Below are 25245 nucleotides of genomic sequence, written 5' to 3'. Positions count from 1 at the left end.
TGCTAAAACTTTTAACACTTTCTTCATCTCCACTTCCCTTTCCTTATATTCATGAGATCACTCCATCAGAATCCAAGCCTCTCATCCTGTAAAAATTCTAGTCACTAACCAACTTTCTTCTTTTTACTACACATGAGGATTTTTAAGTTTACTTTTTTTTTCTTACTAAGTTGTTTTATTAGGGTGATTCAGGAATATTTTTGCCTTAGATTTTCTTTACTTCACAAACACCTTTAAACACATGCCTTTTGTTTCCTAAACTACAAATGCAGAGTTAACATATAAAGGTTGTTGGCTGTTGGTGTATTCTGTCTCCTTTCTACTTTCTAATTTACATTCAGATAGTTCTACTGTTCAGTATCATTTTAAAGTTTTGCTATCATAGTTAGCCTTAGATAAAATGGAACATTCTATAGTTCTTAAACTCTTACAAACCAAAAAGCTTCTATTAAAAAATCATTTTCCCCAATGATTTTTTGTTCATTTATTAGCCATAAAAAGCCTTTAAATTAATAACACTGAAGATAAAATATTTGATAAGGAAAAATAGATTTTCAGGATAATGAGAAGTGCTCCAGAATCTACTTCCACAATTGCTAGAATCTTAAGTTCATATTTTATTAAAGAAGTGTATATAACAAAATTTCTGATTTTATTCATGTTTTCCACATATATATATATATATATATATATATATATTAAGCCCAAGTCTTGTAATTTTTTGATCTGTGCACAGAGGATTACAAAGAACTTAGCACTCATTCAGTGAGGATCTCTGCATGAACTCATATATATCATTTACTTATTTATATTTCTAGTGCATTTGTCAAATAATTTGGGAATTACAGGTTTGTGAAAAATTTAAAAAGATAGTGATAAGATGTGACTTAATTTGGAGAATGATAATATTTCAAAGGTGACTGTTTTGCCATTTCTTCCAGAATGTTCCCAGTTCTAATGATTTGATTAAGGAATGTTACTTCTTTGAGAATAGTAACCACAGTGTACTCCCAACCCCCACCCTACTATAACAAAAGCATCTCTAGTGTTCTGCTGAACTCTTATGCACTCCAAACATTTCTGTTGAATAACTGAATGAGTGAATACATGAATCTTTAAAGAAGTGGCTATGAGCTGGCTCTGGTGGTACATCTGTAATCACAGCACTAGGAGGGCTCAGGAAGGAGGATCATGAGTTCAAGGCCAGCCCTAGGAAGCTGAGGTAAAAGGATCATGAGACAAAGCCCAAGATGGAGTACATAATGAGTTTCCAGTTAGCCTTGCCTATATAATCAGCCTGCCTCAATAAAACAAAAAAGCATAAAAAAGTGACTAGAAGTCACTAGATGTTGTGGTATTCAGTAACTAAGAGAACAGACTAGAACAAATTTTCACTAGTAAAAATATATTTTATAAAGCTATAGGGAAATGATTGAAATTAAGCACAGGGCTTTAAAAATATTGCACAGCAACAAACAGCATACCCCAAAGGGTTATCACATGGGGTAAATGTAGGAGGCCTCAATTGGCTGGAGGCAGCTGCATTCTGATAGCTGATTGGCTCTACAGAGAAGCTGATTATGACATCATAGGGTGTAGTAGCCTGTGTAGCAGTCTGTCAGGAATCAAATCTCTCAGCATTTTGTCTCATCCTCTGCCATAGCTATCCTTAAGGTGAGAAAGAGAAGGTTTGGGAGCAATGGCAGCATCTCTGCTGCTGATGGGGTAAGGGGAAGGTAAGGGGAACCCATGGCCAACCTTCTGAGAGGGGTGCAATACCTACTCCTAAGATGATAACACTCAGGGTGGGAAAACAGAACATCTTATCTTGTTGGTTAGACCAGCTTTTCTGCTCCACTCTTGTTGACAATGTCAACAGGATTGGGGGTTTTGAAGTGTCACATGTTGCTGTTAAGGGGATAATGAGACAGGTAAACATAGCTCCAAAATACATTTGTTGCAAATTTGATTATATGACCTCAGAGCCTATTGAGGCATGGCAAAACTTTGAGGATAATATTCCTATTCTGGGGGAACAGGAACAATTGGAAGCAGGGACATCTAAGTGTGAGGAATAGTTCAGATAGCAGAGTGAGAATCAGGGATGATGAAGTCAGTGGGAGTCTTCCAAAGGTTCTAGGAGAGAATCTTTTCTCTTAAAGCTGGGGGCATTCATGACTTGTGGCCAGTCTCTGTCTTCATCAATACATGGATTTCTCTATCCCTATGTAAAAAGTACTTTTAAAATCCAAACACCAAGTGCAGAGGGTTTCAGAATATTGGATTTCCCCACACATGATCCTCCTACACATGACTACCTTGCTTACAAAGTAAAGCTGTCCAGGGCAACCATCGCTTTTCTCAGACATTTCTTTTTTAGGAGTCTTTCGTGATGCCATTTAGCAAGATCTCTAAAAGCAAGTTCAAAGGCCTCAAAAATACAGCTGGGGTTTCACACTTCTGGAAGGGAGCAATGCCCTTATATCAGACTGTAACAAATGTAATTACCATGCTAAAAATGTTAAAGAGGAACCTTTGTCAAAACACACAGCTTCTCAGTTCCTTACGAAAAAGGAGTTCTAATAAAAAGTCTTATTTTTTTTTCTTTTCTGGCTTCCTGTTTTTCTTCTTATAGCAAACAGTAAAACTACACAAGATAAGTAATGCCACTAACATTTCTAATAATTCTCTTTTAATTATTAAAAAATTAAAAATTACAAATTTAATTATGTACTATATTCCAAAATGGCCTAATATATAAATGAAAAAATAATAAAATCTGGCTTATAAATGAAATCCTAAAATTTGACACTTGTTTTCAATTATATCTATTTTATGAAAACAAATATTTGTCTAAAATTCCATTTGTACACTTATATGATAGTATACAAAACTGCTAAAATCAAAACAATATAAAACTTATTCTTCCACATCCACATTTAAAAATCCAATAGAAAGTGCATTTTTGAAGAGCTGAGTGTAGTAATTCCCAATTGTAATTTCAACTACTTGGGAGGCAAGGCAGGATGATCATGAATTCGAGGCTACCCTAGGCAGAGTTAGTGAAGCCTTTGCTCATAAACAAAATAGAAAACAAAAATTGTGAGAGGACTCATGTAGAGCATTTATCTACCTAGCAAATACAAGGGCCTGCTTTAAATCTCTGGTAACATGAAAACAAAATAACAAGAAAAATAATAACAATGTCAAAAATACCTCCTCTCAAAACAGGCTTCTATACCACAGGTCCCCTCCCTACAACAGAAACAAACAAACCCCTATACAACAAGTAAGCATACTACTTCAAGGTCTTCAACAAAACTATTCAATCCTGGGTCATATGACCCTCTGTTTCTCCCATATGATCTCCCACATCACTTGTAGATTTTCAGCATGAATTCCTTTATCATTCCTTAACAAAGAAAAATTCTATTAAAAGAATTTTTAAAAACCCTCCTACCATTGAAAACCAAATAAAGGATCCTCACTATGAATAACAAAAATTAAAAGCTAAGAAGCATTGTCTTTGTCCTTGATCTTGGGACTAATTGTAAGTACAGGATATTTTGCAGGTGTGTAGTCTAGAATAGAAAAGAAAATGTGGTACATATGGACAATGGAGTATTATTTAGGCAAAAAGTAGAATGAAATTATTTTGTTACAGGAAAAATAGATGGAACTGGAGATTATCATGTTAAGTGAGATAAACCAAGTTCAGAAAGGATGGCACCTGTAATCCCAGCTACTCAGGAGGGAGAGGTCCAGAAGGTCATGGTTCAAGACAGACTAGGCAAGAAGTTAGCACGATCCTATCACAACAAATAAGCCTGGCATGGTAATGAGAAATCTGTAGTTCCAACTACACAGGAGTATGTAGGTATGACAATTATGGTCTGAGGCCAGCCCTGGGCAAAGGCATGAGACCTATTTGAAAAATAACTAAAGCCAAAAGATGGATGGGGGTATGGCTCAAAAGCCCGCATAGCAAGCATGATGTCCTGAGTTCAACCTCCAGTACCACAAAAAGAAAAGAATGACATAGATTGGATGTTTCACTCATATAGGGAATCTAGACCTAAAAAAATTTTATATGACATAATTGCAAAAGGAGGACTGATAGAGGAAATAGGAAGGAGAGGGGGAGAGGAAAAGGAGAGGGCAATGGGAGAGTACGATAGAAGTATATTTTATGTGTGTGTGTGTGTGTGTGTGCATTTAGGAAAATGGCTTAATGGTACTTAAGACAGAGGGAAACAGAGTTAAGGAAAAGAAATATAATGTAGTTTGATCCAGTTTGCCCTAGATCAAACTACATTATATGGCTATATTTAAATATCATAATGAAACCCCTTCATACAATTAATTTGTGCTAATAAAAATAAATGTTCAAAAAAAAGTATGGGCTCTCAAGACAATCCATTTCACTTGGCATTCATCTATGTATTCAGGCAGAGTTGAAGGGTACATCAACAATTCTGGTGGTCACAGTAACAGAGGGGCATTCTGGTAGAAGAAATTGTATCATAAAACATATTTATGCATGTTTTCTCAGAGGTTCTCTGAGGTAGAACAGAGAGGTACCTAAAAGATTGTTCACCGAACATTGCTAAGAATGAGGGAGGTGATAAAGTGGTCATACAACAGTGCAGAACAATGGGTTTTCAATATCCAAGTAAATGAGGAGGATTTGAGAATCTGGGCAATTTCCATGTTTCCCTGCAGGAATCTTGTGATGGTCTTGTCTATGGTACAGGTATTGGATGGTGCTACATTCTCTCATTTGAGACTCTTTTATTTGAGAAGTGTATTTGTTGGATACTGGTTTTTTTTAAGTTTTGATGAAGTTGGGGTTTGAACTCAGGGCTTTGTGCTAGCAAAGCAGGCACTATACTGCTTGAGCCACCACTTTAGTTGCATTTGGAGATGGGGGTCTCATGAACTATTTGCTTGGGCTGGCATTAAAAGTTGATCTTCCTCATCTCAGCCTCCCCAGTAGTGAGGATTACAGGCATGAGACACCAGTTTGTTGAATGCTTTTTAAACTCCTACATTTTTCCCTCTTTTGGCAGTTAAAACACAATTATATCTATTATATTTCCATGCAATATTGCATACATTCTGACAGATACTGTGTATTAAATGCTCACAGGGATAGACTACTAAGCAGTGACTGGGTAATTTTCATAATGTCCATCCCAGCTGTATTCATCAAGGAATTTCTGTAGTTATCCTCAAAGGAGACTAATAGATCTCTTTAAAGTCCTTGTTTATGGAAATCTGCAATTATCCAAGTAGTGTAACTGATCCTGAAATGATTCAATGACCTAGCTAATTACCAAAAATATAGGTATGAAAAGGTATGCACCAGATTGGTTGGAAATGATGTGTTTTTTGGTGATAGGCCAAAACGAGAGAGCTAATAATTCCCCATAAGGAATTTGGCTGATATTCAGGTTTGTGCTTGTGTGGGCCTAAGTCATAGCATAAAATACTGCCCTTCAAAAACATAAGCAAGTGGTGATTGTGGCTGTAACACTACTTGTCACCATGGTCTGCTTATAGTTTTCCAGGCAAAAAATGATAGAGTCTTTAGGAATCATAACATTTTATGTGGCTGAAAATAACATCTGGAACCTGTGACAGTTGAGGGAAGATTATATTGTAGTTCCTTATCATTGCTATGGTCCTATCAGCACATCAGTAATCCCAGGGTTTTTTGCACATGTTTGGTCAAGAAATAATAACCTTTCTTGCTGGTTCCATCAACCTCAAATTAATCCACCTTTCCAAGTGGAGCTCCAGTGTTCTTTAACAATGATTTTATGCACATCAGGGGCAAGTGTGTTTGAAGAGCTATTGTATCCTGAGCCCGGTTTGCTTGTGCTTTTCCAGGTTTGGTACAAGGTAATTCAAAACCCAGAAAAGATTCTTGACAAAAACTTACTAAAAGCCAGGTAAGTGTTAAACTAATCAGAACATAGTACATAGTACCTCTTATCCAATATCCAGGCAGGTGAGAAGGGTTTGCCTAACTTGATGTTGCCATGTTTTTCATGCAGATTCCCTGCTACCCTTTTGACAACTGTGCAGTTAACAGACAATGCCACATTCAGTCATTAGATACTTTTCTATTTTTAGATATATTTAATAAACTTTTAGGAGACTCTTCTATTTCTCTAACATTTTTGCCACTCAAGCCTTTCATATGCTAATGGATCCCTAGTATTTCTAGAAAGGATCCTATTTTATTGTATGCTTGCTAACAGACAATGTGAATTTAATACCCATATTTGTAGAGTCATAAGAATGGTTCCAGCGATTTTCATGGTATCCATTCCATTGATATTTATTGATGGTGGAATTTTTACAGATTTCCCCTTCAGAGTGCTTTTACAAGACTGGGTGGATGGACTTTGAAAGTAATCGATAATATCAATATATCCTGAATTGGTACAAAGAACTCAGGAATTTTCACATGTATAGGTAGAATGAGAAATGTAATAAATTGACTTTGCATTGTGTGTTTTTCATAGGCAGGTCAAGTTCCTAGAGTGACTCACAGAGATCTTAAAGAGTACAATTTCTTCTATGTAGGTAAGTGCTGATAGGAGCCTAAATCACTGCCTAGCATGTCCTGCCTTCATCTATAAATTAAGGGAGAAGGGTGCTATTAACCACTCATCCAACAAGGTTTCATTCTGGAGGTATAACGCATTTCTCTATGGCAAGAAAACTTATGTTGAACTTGTGAATACTAAGGAATTTACTGGTATACTCATTCATTGTATTTTTTTCCCTGAAAAAAATAGCAGGCTTCAGAATTTTCATGTTTCCTATCTAGACATGATGGACCCTTCTGAAATTCTCTTAATTCTGAAATAATCTTTGAATCTATGTAGACTTTCAATGTTACTTAATAATGGTCACAGGCAATTGAAGTAGCAAGTTGTCTCCTACAACTCACCATTTTTTCACTTTTCCTTCATGAGAACACAATGGCTCTTAAAGGATTCTTGATGAAGTCTTGGAAACTGATATGTAAGTCAGAAACCGCATATGTGACAGGTTACACACACTGACTTTATATATCCATGTAGGTGAGGAGGTTGTGCCTCTCAGAGCTGCCATGTTTTTTAGCATGTTTATAGTCAAGTGTCAGGTAGTGTACAGGTTTGAGAGGATGACATATTCTATCATCAACACCTATTATTCTCAGATATGCATCTGAGGAATGTTTGGGGCAATATCATGCTTTTCCATCTTTTTTACATGATACCATCAAAATACATCCATCCATAACAATGTTGCCAATCTTCATGTTATTCTAAACTTGATAATAGGTAATGTGTATATGAAACACAAAATATTTGATTACAAGCAGTGATCCAAGCTGTTTTGAGATTAATTGTCTCAGTGACAAAGAGCAGGGAATATTTGCAGTTATTCTCAAATTTGCAAAACTCTCAAGAGAGGAAAGTTACTCTTACAAGTCTGTGTCCTTGCTAAATGATATAATGACCTTGGGAACCTCATGTGTCACGTAGGATTTCCATAATGTTTTTCCAGACAGAGGATTATATCCCAGTTAGCCAAAAATGGTCATCAAATTAAACATCTTTGGTATCTATTTTATCTAATCTATTTATCTAAATCTGACCTTCATGTATATTGTCCAATGATAAGTGTCCTGAATAATTCTTGTCACTAAGATTTAGCCCCTGGCTTTCAGCAAGAATGTCAGTTTCCTTAGCAATTGTAGTGAACATGACCTTCTCAAGTTTTACATAATTGAGAAATTCATGCTAAATAACGAATGCCTCAACATTGGCCACAGTGTCATTCAGTGTGGTTGTAAGCAGATACCTAATCAAGAAAGGATGGACTCTTCTGATAAGAGAGTTCACTTATAATTAATCTAAATATCCAAGTAGAATCAAAGTGTATGTCATCAGTGGTGTTAGTCAACTTAATAGATAGATATCCCGGTTGAGCAGTTTGTATCCTGAAACATAGTTGTGCATGTTTTCTCACCCAGTTTTTCAGAGAGGTGTCAATCCCTAAAACATTATTGACTGAATACTGTTAAGAACCAGGTCGGTGAATGCAGGTAGGTAAATATCACAAATACATTTAGTTCTAGATACGTAGCAAATAGGTTTTGTTTGTTTTTAGAGACATGCCTAAATGTCACAATGAGCCAAGGACCTCAATACATATAAATATTGATCATTTTCTGTCATTCCTGAGGGCCCTAATAAGGAACCCACATAAAAACAATTCTATCTTTCGGGCTCCTGGAGTGGCTCAGGTGGTAAGAGCATTTGCTTAGCAAGTGTGAGGCTCTGAGTTCAAACATCAGTACCAGCCACCCCCCAAATCATATCTTTCCAAAAAAGATCTTATCAAAAGTAAATCCTCAGGTCTAAAATACAAAAATTCAGTAGAATAACAACTCAGCCTGAGGTTGTTCAGTTAAAATGTTCCTGCTATTACCTTCATGAAAAACAATAACATAGTAAGACAAAAACGAATAAAAACCAAATTCTTTACTTTATATCTGGATTACTATTGCCCCCACTCTCCTTGTTTCTCGTCTATTCACAGTGTAGGAAAACAAAATAAAAAATTCAAATTTATGCAAAACATAAAAAAAAACTATAATGCCATTTCATCCTGTAGTTGGTAACCCTATGATAGTTTTCTGAAATTCCTGTAGACAGTTCTGGATTTAATGTTTGTCACACATTCTTCAATATAACACTATATCCAAAGTCTCAATTTTTGTTTACTTAAATAATCATGTCCAGGCCTTTTAGAAACAACCACGTACACATAAACTATATGTGGACAAAGATTTAAAAACAGTCCAAATTTAAATAAATTTATGATGCATAATTTACAAATTTTAACTAACCAAAAAGCCATAATACAATATATAAATAATTTGTTAATATGTACCCCAAAACAAAAATTAAAATTAAAATAATGAATAACATTCCACAAGATACAACTAATCAAAATACAGCTAAGTATTTCTTTACCAAACGGCGTATTAACAATACTATACCACATCCTATAAATAAAAAAAGTTCACGGTAGAAAGAACTTGACCAATGTTGAAATCCTGATTAAGAATGATAATACAGCTATAATGTTTATATAGGTGTTATTCTGCTATACTTTATAATTGTATTTTCCTTCCTAATATCCTAGATAGCTTCTTTCCTATACAAAAACATACCATACTCCTGGTGCCCTATCCTGAAAGTACAACTACTACCTATTCTGTGACACCTCTAGATGGAATAGGATGAAATTGTCAGTTTGTCCTTAAGCAGGACTGATGCCCTTTAGGAACTGAAAAAGCGTCATAAAAGACTCCTAAAGATTAAGGAACCAAAGCAACTTAGGAGGTAAATGAGGCAGTCTAAAATAAGGACAGGTAGCATGGGAACAAAAGAAAGCTAGACTAAGGAGGTTGAGGCAAAATAAAATGTTGTACTAACTAATCTTTTAAGAAGGCACATGATGAATTCTTTCCAGCACACCTCCCATTAAGTTATAATATATAAACAAACAAAAGAAAAAACCCAATTCCTCTGACCTACTCCCTGGTGAGTAATATGCTCAGAGAATGAAGAATGTCTAGTGTAGCAATCCTTTTGAGCAGAAATAAAACCAAAAAAGTTACCAAATATAAGCACCATGTCAAGAGATAGTTTGATTGGTAATATCTCCCCAGATATGATGCCTTTATTCTTGGAGAGTAATGTCAAAACATTACAGCACCAAAATATGTTAATTTAGCATGTACATTACAAAAAGCACTACTCCAAATTATGTTCAAGTAAAACACCCAAACCTGCCTGAGTTCACTAAAAGAGCCTTGGTAGAAGTACTACTGCTCGTTTCTGTAAAGCTCCAAATCCAGTCCACTCCACTGGAGTATGTTGACTCATTTCTCCTATAGCTAACTGCTTCAATTCTTCATCTAAAAGAATCTTGCTACACTCTTTTTCATAAATACTCATAAATTTTTTGCATGAAATATTCAAGAATGAAAAAAGCCATGGAAAAGGTAAGTTAAGGTTTTACCTCTTCTGAAAGTCTTCTTGTTCCTCTCTACCGACAGTGCCACAGTGTATCCCATCAGATGTTCAGTACCCAGGTAGATAAATGGGTGCCTAAACTGGTGCTCCCAAGTTTTCATGCAGCTGTCCTGTCACTAACTTGGCTAGAGAAGAGATATGCAATGCTGTCACAATCAGTCATTAATGATGTTCATAATTTTAGATATATAATAAATCATCAGGAGATAAGTCACATTTTTGCACAAATGCTTTTCAAACCATAATACCAACTGAATATTACTAGAAAAAACAAATTTTATTGTGTGATTGCTGACAATATTACATTCAAGCTTTCAGTCATGGAGACATAGGAGAGAACCATGCAATTTTCATTATTTCAATTAATTTGACATTGACAGTGGAACATTCAGAATTGCATTTGATGAATATTTTGTGCTCTCTCATATTTCTCTCTATTTGGCGTATATTTGGTGGAAATATGAATACCTTCCTTATATTTCTATCAAGAGTTTGATTTTTTTTTGTGTGTCCTCATAGACAAACATTGTGCATCCCAGGGATAGACATAAGGAGACATCCTGATAATATTCATTGTGTATTTCACTTTGACATTAAGTATGGATATATCACAGATATCTTCTCAAGATAGTAGGATCATCCTTACAAGGCTGTGTAATTGGACCTCGCCAAGTACCCATGTATTAAAAATGAATTCCTTCAGGAATTTTCATATGCACATGAAGAATAATAGAAGTAGCAAGTGCATTTTCCAGGATGTTTTTTTCAAAGAGAGGTCCTGACAATAATGACTCACAGAGATCTTCAGGAGTAAAATTTCTCCTATATAGGTAAGTACCTACATGATCCCAAATCACATCACAGGACTTCATGCCTTCATCTACATAGGTAAGTGATAATGATGTTCCTAATCCCTCATTTTAACATGTTTTTGTTTCGGGTGCTGAGATAAGATAGTACAGAGTCCCTAGCAGTTCTGCAGTTATAGTGAATATGCACTTGTAGTTTTTTTATAGCAAGAATATTTATGATAAGCCTGTGTGCACTGATGAGGGATGGAGTGCATACTGGTTCATTGTCATAGTTGTTGACGCAGGAGGAAGATTAAGAATTTTCAGTGTTTTCTTCATGTTAAGAATCAGGAAATGGTGGTTTCTCCTGAAATTCTGTTCACTGTGAAGCAATTCATGAATCCAGGTAGAAGTGAGATGTCCCATAATAATGGTTACAGCAAGGGGAAGGGCTTAGAAGGAGTCCTGGCAGAGCAAGCTATGAACAGATTCTGCATGCTTTTTTTTCACATCCCCTTCCCAAGAACAGAGTGCCCCTTAAAGGAATGTTGACAGAGCATTGCTAGTTCCTTGGTAAATGCCAAAATGCATATATGACACTGCAGGCCATCTGATGTTAAATATTCAGATAGGTGGAGAGGTTGTACATATCATGGTTTTGTCATGTTATTATTATTAGGATTATTGCTTAGTCTAGTAAGGTGTCATGTAGTGTACAGGATTGAGAAGATGCCACCTTCAATCATTAAGACCTGCTAAATCCCAGAAGCCATCTGAAGAAGTTGGGGAAGTGTCATAACACTTCCTCCTCTTTTCTACATGATATTCTGAAAAAAGCACTTATGTCCATAACAACACTACTAAGCCTCATATTACTGCATTCTTTCTAACAGGAAATGTGTATGGAGAAACCTAATTTTAGAGACATAAAGAGTGGTATGGGACTAAGTCATAGCACAGAACTTCACTGCCTGTGACATCACAGACATGTAAGTGAAGCTCTTGGTCTAAAAGCTCCTTGTCACCATGTTTGGTTGTTAGTGACTGAGATTAAAGCAGACAGTCTCCTTAGAAATTGATATTTCCAAGGGTGTGAACATTTTATATGGCACAAAATTTTATGTCAAATCCATGAATGGTGAGGGAATGATTGGAACTGCTTTCTTGTCATTGTTGTGGTCCTCTCACCAAGCAATAGACACAGGATTTTTTTGTCAAGTGTTCAGAGGAGAAATGAAGGGCCATCCTACAGATACCATCAACTCAAATTAATCCCAGTATTTTGGTGGAGCTCCAGTGTCCCTAAAAAATGAATTTGTGGAACTCATTGTGCAGGGGCCCTTGAAGGGCAATTGCATCCTAAGCCATATTTATATATGAATTTTTCAGGTTTCCTACAAGCTGTATCCAAATACAGAAAAGATTCATGACAGAACCTAGCAAAAACGAAGTGAGGAATAAGCTGGTGATGCAACACTGAAAGTCATCTCCTGTTCAATATGAAGTTTGATGAGAAAGTTTTCTCTACACTGCTGTTCCCATATTTTCTTCATGCTCACTTGGTGTGACCATGTTTTCTTGAAAGTTAGCCAATACTGTCTTGGGTAGTGTGTAGGTATAAGGTGATGCCACATTCAGTTCATAGATACCTTCCTATTTTCAGGTATATTTAACAAGTCATTAGGAGATCGGACTCTTTCCCAATCTTTTTACCATAGTTTCCCTCTTACCCTACACATTTAACTATTCTGGGTAGTACTACAGTAACCTGGTTTCACATGATTTTTTTTTCAGAGGAAGGTGAAGGTTCCAAATTTATTCACAGAGACCATCAAGTGTAAAATTCCTACTAAATGATTAAGCAGTGATATAAGCCTAAATCACAGTGCAAGATGTCTGACCTTCTTCTACAAAGCTAAGGAATGAGGTTGTAACCCCTCTTTTAACAGATATGTGATGCAAGTGCTTGGATATGAATTCTTGTTGCATCTAAAAATTGTAGTGAATAAACATTTTTAGTTTCACTTTGGCCAGCAAATTTTTGTTGAACCTCCCAATGCTGAGCAAGTTATGGAATCCTGGTACATTGTCCCTTTTTTGACCCTCCTAGACTGGAGGAAGGTTAAGAGATTTCCATGTGTCTAGTCTAGAAATGACACTTTCTGAATTCTGAAGTTTACTATGAAGTAATCTATGAATCTAGGGAGAATTTAAGTGTCACTTCATAATTGTCATGAGAGTAAGAAGAGGATGGTGTCCTGGTAGACCAAACTACCCAGAAACGTAATTTTGTATATTTTGTTATTTCCTATCATGAGAAAACTGTGAAACTTAGAGGATTTTTGATAAAACTTGGTCATTACTAAGTAACTTGCAAACTGTACACATGACAGTGCAGATAATCTGATCTTAAATATCTTCTTAGGTGAGGAGGTGGTGCCTCAGGTGTTGGTGCCGTGTTCCTTTTGATTCTCAGTGGCAGTCATGTGCCACTTGGGATAATGACCATGAGAAGTCAGCCTTCATATGCTGTGCACATTTTATCCAAAACCACTTTTAAGCATTCCTAAACTTTAAAGAGCATTCCTGGCTAGTACACAGGTATACATAAAATGTTGGTTTCCCTACACCTGGGACACTCAATCCCCATAGGATGGAGATAATATTGCACAGATGATACAATATCTAACATATTTCTGAAAAAATCCTCAAACAGCAAATTTACAGGCCTCAGAATCTGTCATGACAGAAACCTACCCTTAGGAGCCCTTTGGCTCTTGCCATTATTGACAGCAAGAAGCTAAAATATTAACAGCTTCTCCATCTCTACTTGTCATCCCCTTACAGTCTTGTTACCATTCCACCTAATCACAAACCTCTAAGTCTGTTAAACCTCATGCTGCTAATGCCTTTTTTTCTTTTTACTACACATGAGGTTTCTTTCATTTTCTTCATTTATTTTTTAGAGCTTACTTTGAAACAAAATTATAAATGACCTATGTAGGTCTTCTTATAAGGGACTTTAAATTTCCTTAAGAAAACTTTTAAACAGAAGACTTTTGTTACATGAGCTATCATTACAGGGTTAACATATAAAGATTGTTAGCTCTTGATGTATTCTCTTTACCTTCTGCTTTCCTACTTGTACTAAGATAGTTGTTCAAGGTCATTTTCAAGTTTTGTTTTCTTAGCTAGTCTTAGCTAAAATGTAACATTCTGTAGCTACTGATTCACATGAAATCAAAAGCTTATAGAATTTTTTTTCCAAAATCCAAACAATGTTTAACATGCAGAGATTATGTCATGGGATGGAACCTGTCCCATGCCCCTTCTCTGAAGAGATGACCAAGACTGATTACAAAGGAGGGCCATAATGGCAACCATTGCTTTATTCACACATCTCTTGTTTTATTAAGATGATAAAATCACCAAAGCTATTTCCTTGTTAAATTTCACTTAAATATTAGTACAAAAATACCTCATTGCTTAAAATTAGCCTTTTGAAAGTTATACATTTATTCAGTCTTCTACACCTTAGTGAAGACAGCTTCCTACCCATTATTTCAATACAAAGGAATACTTAGTATCTCAAACAACATACTGTCCCATGTTCTTTTGTTTATCTGGAGAAGGAGATGAGATGCCAACTCTGTACCCAAAGACTAGGATCCCTTAATTCATTATAAAATGGATTATCTAATTTAAAAATACTGCTATAACCCTAGGTGGACTAGGTTATACACCAAACACCCTATAAATCCTAATTCATAAAACTTCTGATTTAATATTCAAAAAGGCCTCTTGTCATAAATTTAAATTCCTGTTTTGTGTTGACCATCTCAGCCCTGACTGTTTGTCTCATTGTTCCTTTTGGCTAGACTACTGATTAAAAAGGAGTTCCAATTGGCCTCAAGAATAGGCCTGAGTTGTGATACTTCTGGAGTGAAGGGATGGCCCCCTCATCAGACTCTTAACAAATTTACTAAACACTCTCTAAAATGTAAAAGTTGTCTCTTTGTCAAATACTATGGTCTTGGGTTCCTAATTAAAATAAAGTTCCAATAAAAAGTCTTTTTTTCTTCTCTTTTCTCATTTTAACTTTTCTTCCTCCTTTTCCTTCAAATACAAAAATATAAATTAAACGAGATGAGTAATGTTGTTGACATTCCTAGCAATTCTTTTTATATATATAAAAATTATACAAAGTTAATGTTCTACTAAAATACAAATCCTCACAATACAGATTTAAAAATAAAAACATCTGGTCTAAAGATTATAGCCTATTATTTACTTTTTTCAATTGTACCTATTTTGCAAAAATCTAGAAATAATAATCTAAAATACATTACATAGACCATTGTGACATTATATGGAAACTCTAAAACCAAAAACAGAAAAAAAATTATCATCCACATTAAAAAATACAAAATTTGGACAATGACTCAGCCATAGGACAATGATATTCAGGTAAAAGAACCAAGCTCACCAGAAAAACAAATTATGGTTCCCAAGACTCTGACCCAAATTAAGGTGTTAAATTTTTAAAGTACTTTCAAGTACTAGTTTCAACTTAAAAAGTTATATTATCACCTGTCCAATTACAGACATTGAACAATCAATACATAAGACCATTAAGTCTAAAAACACTTAATAATAACAATGACAAAAAATTACTCTAAAATTCCCCTGAACTATTCTCTCTGGAATAACTTCCCCCAGAATTCAAGAATGCAATGCGTAGCTATCCTTTTCAGCAAAAATATGCCTTAAAAAGTATAGGCAGCCTTGTCACAACATCCTATGATTGGTAAGATCTCTCTAGGCACAATGCTTTCATGTTTGGGTAAAATGTCAAAACAACAACAAAAGTATTAAAAGTTACCAAGTATCTAATAGAAAAACACAACCCCCAAGATAGACTGAAGTTAAATTCCTTCATCTACATTACAGCAAGTAAGAAAATTTGTGAAAAACTTGTGCCTTACTATTCCCACTCCACTGCAATTGGTATGCACTTCCTTCTTTCCTTATGCTTTACTCCCTGTCTCTCAGAATGTGTACCATGCTTTTAACTCATAAATACTCTCAAAAGTCTTTTATCTGAGACATTCAAACATAAGAAAAACCACAAGCAGTATATTAAACTATAATCCCTTTGAAAACTATCTTAATCCCACTCCACTGACAAGATTACAGTGCAGCTCACCTGATGCTCAATATCCAGGTAGGCAATAGTGGTGCCTAAACTGGATTGCCAAATTTTCCTGTAGCTATTCTGTTAGCCTACTTGGCTAGGATGTAGTTAGGACATGATGTCACATTGACAATTTCAGAATATGTAATAGATCGCTAGGAGGTGAATACCTCCCAACATGTTTAGCATGCATGCTTTTCAAAGCACAATAGCTACCTAATATTACTGGTAAGTACCTATTCTTATTTTTTGATTGCTGATCATTGTAACATTAAAGCTTGTAATAACAGAGGCATAAATAGAGATTCATATAATGTTCATTTCCAGTTTGATAAATGATTTGAGAACTATATTTTCCAGTATTTGGCATATATGTGTGAAAAAAGGAGTACCTCCCTCACAATTCTGTCAAGTGTTGGACATCTCGTGTGTCTTTTCAGCCAAATAGCATGTATTTCACTCTCACAGGGACAGAAGTAAAATCAGACCATCCAGGTAATATTCTTGTGTCCATCACTTTGACAATGACTGTGGAATGCTTACAGGAATCCTTTTAAGCTAATAAGAGTTCCTTAACAAGGCAGTGTGCGTGATAGTGTAGATGATTTCTGAAGTGGTACAAAGACTTCAGTAGTTTTCATATGCACAGATAGGGTGAGGCAAGTAGCAAATGTATTTTCCAGAAAGTATTTCGCATGGACAGGTCAAGATGTACAGTGATTCTCAGTGATCATCAAGTGTTAAATTTCTCCTGGGTAGGTAAGTTATCATAGGATCCTAAATTATAGTTCAAGGACTCTTACCTTCATACACAAATTCAGGGTGATGGTGTTCCTAACCCTTCTTTTCTTTTGATGCAAGTGTTGAGATAAGAAACCAGGGGGCTCATAAAAATTGTAATGAGTATAGCTTTGTAGTTTTTCTGTGGCAGAAAATGTACGTTTAACTTTGTAATTCAGAAGGATTCCTGATGTCCTAGTTTATTGTCATTTTTGTTGACAAGCCAATACAGAAGAAAAATTACAAATTTTTCATTGTTCCAGTATACATTTGATAGGTGATCTTAAAATTCTGTAAAATCTGAAGTGATCCATGATCTAGGTAGAGCTTGTGGCCCATAATAATAGTTGAGGGCAAGTGAACTGGGGAACGTGTGTGGTAGTGAAGCTGCTTCTGACACTCAGATTTATGTTTTCTTTTTAGTATTTCCTTTGCAAGGACAGAACAACCATTAGAAGATTGTTGCTGAGCAATTGTAATTGCTACAAAGTAACAATCTGCCCACATGACAGTGCAGACACTGTTGTCTTAAATGTCCAGTAAAGTGAGGAGGTTTTGCCTTACATGGTATTGCCATGGTTTTTTTTTTTCATGCTGTTTGTAAAGTATCTGTTTGTTTATAAGTTTGAAAGGAGAGTACATTATATCTTTAAGACTTCTAATTCTCAAATGCATATCTGAGGACTGTTTCATGCAATTACATATTTCCCCCTTGTTATACATGATATGGAAAAAGAAAACCTCATGTTTTTCAAACAATAGTACTAGGCATATCCTTGTTAACAAGCAATGCATGTTTTATGCAGACTACTTTTAGAAGTGTAGGTATTTATCGAGGTCCGTTATTTCACATATTGATATTTTTTAATTAGCATTTAATAGTTGTACAGGGGTATACATTATGATATTTACATATGGGCTTATAATATATCATGGAAATCTATATCTTATTCAGTCCAAATGTAAATCAAAGCCACAAGCTTCATTTACTAAGTTTAAGAAATTTAGATTATTGATGCCTTTCCAATCCCCATGTAAATTACCTATTCTTTCAAATAACAACTACAGAATTACAGAAATCTTTAAAAAAAACACTATAGCACATGTTTACCCCATACTTCTAAATCGCTATGCTATTTTAGCTCAAATACTTACATTATATTTTCTATATTCTTCCAGATCTAAAGTCTCAATTTTTGGTTATTTTTAAAAAATAAATCAAGATACATTAAAAACAACAGAATATACTTGCACTACTTTACTCCAAGTGTACAAAAATTGTTCGCATAAATTTATACTGTGAAAAAACACAAAATACAACTTCTAGACAAAAATCCATTAAAATATGCAAATTATTTGTGAATCTATACTCCACACAATCATTAAAATTAAAATAATAGTATTTCAGTATATACAAGTAATAAAGAAAAAACAAAACACTTTACAAAACAGCTCTATCCAACATCCAAAACAAAAAATTTCAGAATCACAACTACCATTAACCAGGGTTCATGACTTATGTGCTCTCAAACAGAAAAGACACTGAATCTCCACAATCACCTAAGATATTGAAAAACCATAAATGTTTAAAAGTATTATCAACTTTAAAATGACTATTACATCTAATTAATTTACACTATAGTCCAACTATTTAGAAGACCTTTTATCTTAAAAAACACACATAAAATGAAATTTAAAATTCCAGTAATTGGCTAGATTAAATCTTTCCCACTAATGATAAAAAACCTTTTTAGTCAAAACTACAAATTAACATTCCAATCATTAAATACATACAATATTTCAGAAGCCTCACTGAAAATCTCATAAAAAGATGTCATATTTATGTGACATTCCTGAGTCTAGTTCAGATAGGAAAATGTACTGTCATATTTGCCTAGATGTAAAAACAATAGATAAGATCTCACAGAATGTACTACAACACTAGTATTTCTAACATGTAAATAAGATCTATTTTCAACAGGTTTTGGCCAATTAGCCTCTATTTTAATCTCTTAAATAACAAATATAACATATGAAATATCTTAACAACTTTACTCTAAAGTCCATGACACAGGTCAAAACATCTCTCTCATAAATTCAAAAACAAAAATTAAATGAAATGTGATTCAAAATAAAATGTCCCTCAATCTTGTTATTGCTGCCCAGATAGGGACTAATATCCTCCAAAAGCTTACATGCAGTGTTTAGGCAGACAGTATAACCTTTTTTTTTGGTTATACTCAAGGCTTTGTGCTTACTAGGCAGGAGCTCTACCATTGAACCACACCGTCAGCCTTTCATGCAGTGTTTAAATCACAAATATCTCATGTATCCTTTGTACTGAAGGATCTCCAGAACTAGGCCAATGCTATGTCAAATTGTACACCCAACATAAAAGATTTACTAAGATAATGGTTTAATGGAAAGCACTGATTAAAAAACTATAAAAATTATTTTAATGTTTATAAACCTACTACTCTATTATTATATTGTGAATTGTCACCTCTAATATATCATGTAGCTTCTTTGCCAATACAAAAACACAAAATAATTCTGGTACCATCCTATCCTTATAGTCAAAGGTCTAAGTTTTCCATGTCATCTCTCCATCAAATAGAGTGCAATTGTCAGTACAATCTTAGAGACTGATGCTCCTTTAAAATTGACAAGACCCAACAAAGACAGATTATTGACTCTCCACAACTCCTTAAGATTAAAGAACCAAAGTGATTTAGAGGTAAATAAGGCAGGCTAACATAGGGAAAGGTGACACTAAACTAATGTAAGCCAGAATATGGATTTGGGATTATAGAATAAAACATTTCACTAAAGAAGGTTTAAAGACAGCATTGGTTGTATTCTTTCCAGCACACCTCCAACTAAGTTACACTGTATACTAAATAATGACAACAACAATAAAAACTAGTTCCTCTAAAATTCCTCTGACCTGTACTATTGAGTAATATGCCCTTAGCATAAAGAAAGGGTGGCACAACAAACCTTTTGGATAAAAATTTGTCAAAAAATGTTACAATACTTAGCCATGTCACAAGATGCTTTGATTTATAAGATCTCCTCAGACCAGTGCCTTCATCCTTGGATAATAACATCAAAGCAATAAAACAATAAAAGGATTAAAAGCTTACAGGGACCTAATACAAAAACACAATTGGTTGAGCTAAACACTTTAGTCTATGTTATGGCATATAGATTACCTGTATGTAAGAACTAATGCTTGTGCCTTAACAATGTAATCTACTCTACTTGGTGTTCATTTACCTGTTTTCCTAGCCCTCTCACTGCTTTGCTTCCTTACCTAACAGAAACTTTGCCACACTTTTACCTAATAAATACTCTTAAAATTCTTTTTTCTAACATACTCAAGAGTTCCTTCCTTGTTCCTTCCTATTATTGCTTATACTCTCTCTACAACAAAATTAGAAATAAGGGCAAAATAGTTTCTGCTGGGTATTGAGGGGGGGAGAGGGAGGGGGCGGAGTGGGTGGTAAGGGAGGGGGTGGGGGCAGTGGGGAGAAATGAACCAATCCTTGTATGCACATATGAATAATAAAAGAAAAATGAAAAAAAAAAAAGAGTAACAAAACACATGGGCAATACGTTAAGCTTTTATTTCTTTGAAAGCCTCCTTAACCCTACTCTACTGAGAACTCATCCGATATTCATTATCCAGGTCAGTGAGAGTGGTGCTTATTCTGATATTGCTAAGTTTTCATGTAAGTATCTTCTTTTTGACTTGGTTAGTGTGGAGATATGAGATGACATCATATTCTATCATTAGATGTCTTCCTTATTTTAGAGATATGTAATAAATCATTAGGAAATATATTTTCCAACATTTTTTGGATGCAGTCTTTTCAGCTGTCAATATTACTGGCAAAGGCCAATTTTCATTCTATGCTTGCTGAGAATGTTGATATTAAAAGCTTGTAGAGGTACATGGATAAGAAAAAAACAATGTAATTTTCACTATTTTCAGTATGATGAATGCTTTGAGCACTCCTAAATTTCCTCCTACTTGTTATATACATGGTGAACTCTTACATTTCTTTCAAGAATTTGGTTTTCTTCTGTGCCCTTACAGACAAGTAATAAATATTTACTTCTTGGAGTGGTACAGCCATAGCAGACATACAGATAATATTTCTTGTGCCCATCCCTGTAATATTGACTGTCAAATGTTACCTCTTAAGAAAGTAAAGGTTTCCTTACCATGCTATGTGCTGTGCAGGTACCTCTGTAAGCATACAGGTAGAGTAGATTATTCCTGAAATGATGTAGGACGTAGCAAATGCATTATCCAGAATGTGTTTCTTAGAGACAGGTCAAAACATACAGTGAGTAATAGAGTCCTTCAAGAATAAAATATCTTCTACATAGGTAAGTGCTCATATGATCATAAATCACAGCACAAGGCATATTACATTCATCTACCAATCAAGGTATGAAGGCAATGTCTTTTAGTGCCATACTGAGATAAGAAACCATGGAGTCCTTAACAGTTTTAATAAATATGGCTTTGTAGTTTTCTATAGAAAGAAAATTTATGTTCTACTTTGGATTCAGAAGGCCTTATGTATTCTAGTTTATTGTCATTTTTGTTGATATATAGCACTTGAGGAAGATGAAGAATTTTTTATGATTCCAGCCTAGATTTGATTGGTGATCCTGAAGTTCTCTAAACTCTGAAGCAATTTTGTAGGTATAACTTATATGGACTATAATAATGGTTGAGGGCAGAGGATGGGGGATATGTGGCTTGGTAGAGTAAATTCTTTCCTAATCACAGATTTGTGTGTTTTCTTTTTCATATTTCCTTCCCAAGGACACAGTGACTATTAAAGGATTGTTACCAGAACATTGGTGTTTGTAAGAAGTGACAATTTGCCCATGCAGACATTCTGACCATAAATGCCTAGGTAAATGAAGAAGTTATTCCTCACAACTTATTGCCAAATTTTTTCATGCTTTTAGTGAGGTATTTGTTAATGTAGAAGTTTGACATGGTGGCACATTCAATCTTTGACAACTCATTCTCAAATTCACATCTGAAGACTGTTTTGAACAATGTTACATTTCCCACTTACTTATACATTATGTGCTTTCAAAAATGTTGTATATGCATAACAACACTATTGGTGCAATAAGGCAATATTCTTGCCTTATTGGTGCAATAAGGCAAAATTCTATACATATTTGACAAGTACTACTATTAGAAGCATAGGCATTTCAAGTTCTTTTAACAGGGACCATTACAGAGACAGAGAGGTAGGTTTGTCTTATAAGTATTTTCTATATGCAGGTAGGTGACGTGGCTATGTCTACCTGGTGTCACCATGTGTTTTATTTATTTTTTTTGCCTGTTCCTAATTTTTACTAGTGTATAGTTTTGAGGGAAAGCCACACACAGTCATTAGATATATTTCAGACTTTTAAGAAATCATTATGAGACCTGTTTCCCCAACATTTTTACCATACATGCCTTCATCTCTTAATACCTCTCTTAATATCTCTGTAGTATTTCTAGGAATCATCACATATTATTGTGGTTTTCTGAGAGAAAATGTGAATTTAATGCTATACAGGTAGGGGCACAAGAAAGGTTCCATATCATTTTGATTTTTGTCCATCCCTAAGATGTTTTGGGTAGAATTTTACAGGTTTCCTTTCAAGAATTTAAGACTGTGTGGGTGGACCTCTGCAAGTATGTAATAAGTGTAGCTCAATAATGAATTGATATAATGACTTGGAAGTTTTTGAATATGTGTGTTAAATGACATGTAACAATTTGGTTTGGCATGTTGTGTTTCTTAGAGGAAAATAAGGGTTTCAAATTTACTCACAGAGATTGTCAAGAGTAAAATGTCTCCTCAATAGTTAAGCACTGATATGAGCCTAAATTACAATTCAGGATTACCTTCATCTACCAAACTAAGGAATGAGGGTATTGCAAAATTCTCTTTAGTACACTTCTGATGCATGTGCTTTGATATGAGTTCTTGAAGCCCTATCAATTCCAATGAATGTGCATATCTAGTTTTTCTTTGGCCAGCAAAATTATGTTGATGTCCTCTTATAGAAAATGGTATCCTGAAACACAGTTTTTTTGTTTTTTTTCCATTCCAGTTATGAGAACACAGAGAATTTTAGAGGATTGTAAATGAAACCTTGGTTATAAGTTAGTAAGCAGCAAAGTACACACATGATAGTGCAGACAATCTGACCTTAAAAATCCTGATAGGTGAGTAAATCATGCTCAGATAGTGTCATGTTCCTTCTGATTCCCAGTGGAGGCCATGCATTTGTTGGGTCAATGCCCATGAGAAGTCAGCCTTCATATGAGGCATACATTTTTATCCATAGCCACTTTTAGGCACATGTCTCATTCCTAGGCTGCTAAGAACATTCCTGTCTTGTACAGAGGTATACATAAAGGGCTGGTCTCTTCATATCCAGGCCACATAGCTCCTCACATGTTGTAGGTAATCTGAGACAAATAACAAAATATTGAACATATTTCTCTAACCAAAATCCCTAAACAGCAAATTTAAAGACTCACAATCTAAGCCATGATGGTAACTTACCCTTAGAATCCCTTTAGATCTCAGTGTTATTGACAGCAAGAAGCTAAAATATAACAGCTTCTTTATCTCTACTCCTTCTCCTTTCATTCTTGCCATTACTACACCTGACACCAAGCCTGCAATATGATAATCCAAAGGTCCCTAATGCCTTTCATATTTTTAGGATCCATGATGATTCTCCAGTTTTCTTCATTTACTTTTTTAGAGCTTACTTTGAAAATATAATTATGAATTGCCTAGCTAGGTTCTCATATAAGGCATTTTAAGTCATATTTTTGCCTTAGATTTGCTGAATTAGGAAAAACTTTTAAACACAAGACTTTGTATCATCAAGTAAATTATAGGGTTAACATACAAAGATTGTTGGCTCTTGGTATATTCTCTCCCCCTTCTGTTTTCTTGAATGGACAAGGATAGTTGTGCTGTTCAAGGTCATTTTAAAATTCTTTTATTTTAGCCAGTCTTAGCTAAAATTTAACATTCTGAAGCTCTTAAATTCATATGAAACAAAAATTTTATACAAATTCTTTGTAAAATCTAAACAATATTTACCATATGAAGAGCATCTCATGGGATGGGGGCCTCTTCCATGATCTTACTCTAATGAGATGACCAAGATTGCCTGCAAAGGAAGGCCATACATGGCAGCCATTGCTTTTTTTCACAAGTATTTTTTTCAACTAAGATGATAAAACCATCATCAAAGTTATTTCCTCTTAAATTTCATTTTAAAAAATGTTAAATCATCTGAAAAACTTCACCCCTCAATGTTTACTTTTCAACAGTTATACATTTATTATTTGGTTCTCTTCACTTTAGCCAAAATAACTTCCTACACATTTTTCAACATAAAGAAACACTTACCATTTTTATTATAAAGAATGTACTCTCTAGATTCTTTTCCTTTACTTGCATGACACAAGATGCCATCTCTGCACCCAAAGAATAGGATTCCTAAATTCACTCTAAAAAAGGTTTATCTAATTCAAAAATAGTTCTGTAACCCTAGGGAGACTACTAGTACATAGCAAACACCCTATAAATCTTAATTCCTAAAAGTCTCTTTTAATATTCATAAAAGCCGCCTTTCATAAATTTAAAATTGTGTGTTGTGTTGACAATGTCAGCCCTTGCTGACAAATTATGCCTTTTTTCATTGATTTTGGATTAATAAGGAGTTCCAATTGGCCTAAAAAATAGGCATGCATTGTCATACACCCCCTCACCAGACTGTAACAAATTTACTAACTACTCTTTAATTCATCCCTTTTTCAAATACCAAGGTCTTAGGGTCCTGATTAACATACCAATAAAATTCCTTTATTTTATTGTTCTTTATTTTCAGTTTTTTTTTCTTTTGTTGCTTTTCTTTGCTCCCTTCTTCCTTTCCCTCTAGACACAGATAAGGAAACTAAACATTAGCAATACTGTTGACATTCCTAAAAAACCTTCCTTCAAATATATATTGAAGCATTAGAATTAAACAAAAATTTCATAGATTTAATCTTCTTCAATAATGCAAATTCCTTGAATATAAATTTCAAAAGAAAACCCTGAACTTTATTTCAAATGCCAATAGTTACTGTTTTATTTAAAATTACACCTAGGTTATAAAAATCTAAAAGCAATGGTCTAAAATACATTATGTAGACCTTTTTGACATTGTGGAAATTCTAAATCAAAAGGAGTAAAGAAAATGTTATAATACCTCATCCACATTTAAAAATCTAAAATTTATACAAAGAATTTCAGTTTCTAAAGTTACATAA

General features: G+C 34.6%; 1 long non-coding RNA gene across 1 annotated transcript in view; it reads right to left on the bottom strand.

Moving 5' to 3' along the window:
* Positions 1-24975, bottom strand: part of LOC141421644 (uncharacterized) — an 89266-nt gene extending 64291 nt beyond the window's left edge. The window contains exons 1-3 of the long non-coding RNA XR_012446285.1: positions 24029-24975; positions 23117-23379; positions 21105-21205 (exon numbers count right to left, since the gene is read on the bottom strand). This is a non-coding gene — a long non-coding RNA (uncharacterized lncRNA). The remainder of the gene's footprint in view (positions 1-21104; positions 21206-23116; positions 23380-24028) is intronic.
* Positions 24976-25245: the final 270 nt, after the last annotated feature.

Source organism: Castor canadensis, chromosome 3 (genome assembly GCF_047511655.1).
Source record: "Castor canadensis chromosome 3, mCasCan1.hap1v2, whole genome shotgun sequence".
In the NCBI taxonomy this organism is placed as follows: Eukaryota; Metazoa; Chordata; class Mammalia; order Rodentia; family Castoridae; genus Castor; species Castor canadensis.
This window is presented reverse-complemented; position numbering and strand designations above follow the sequence as displayed.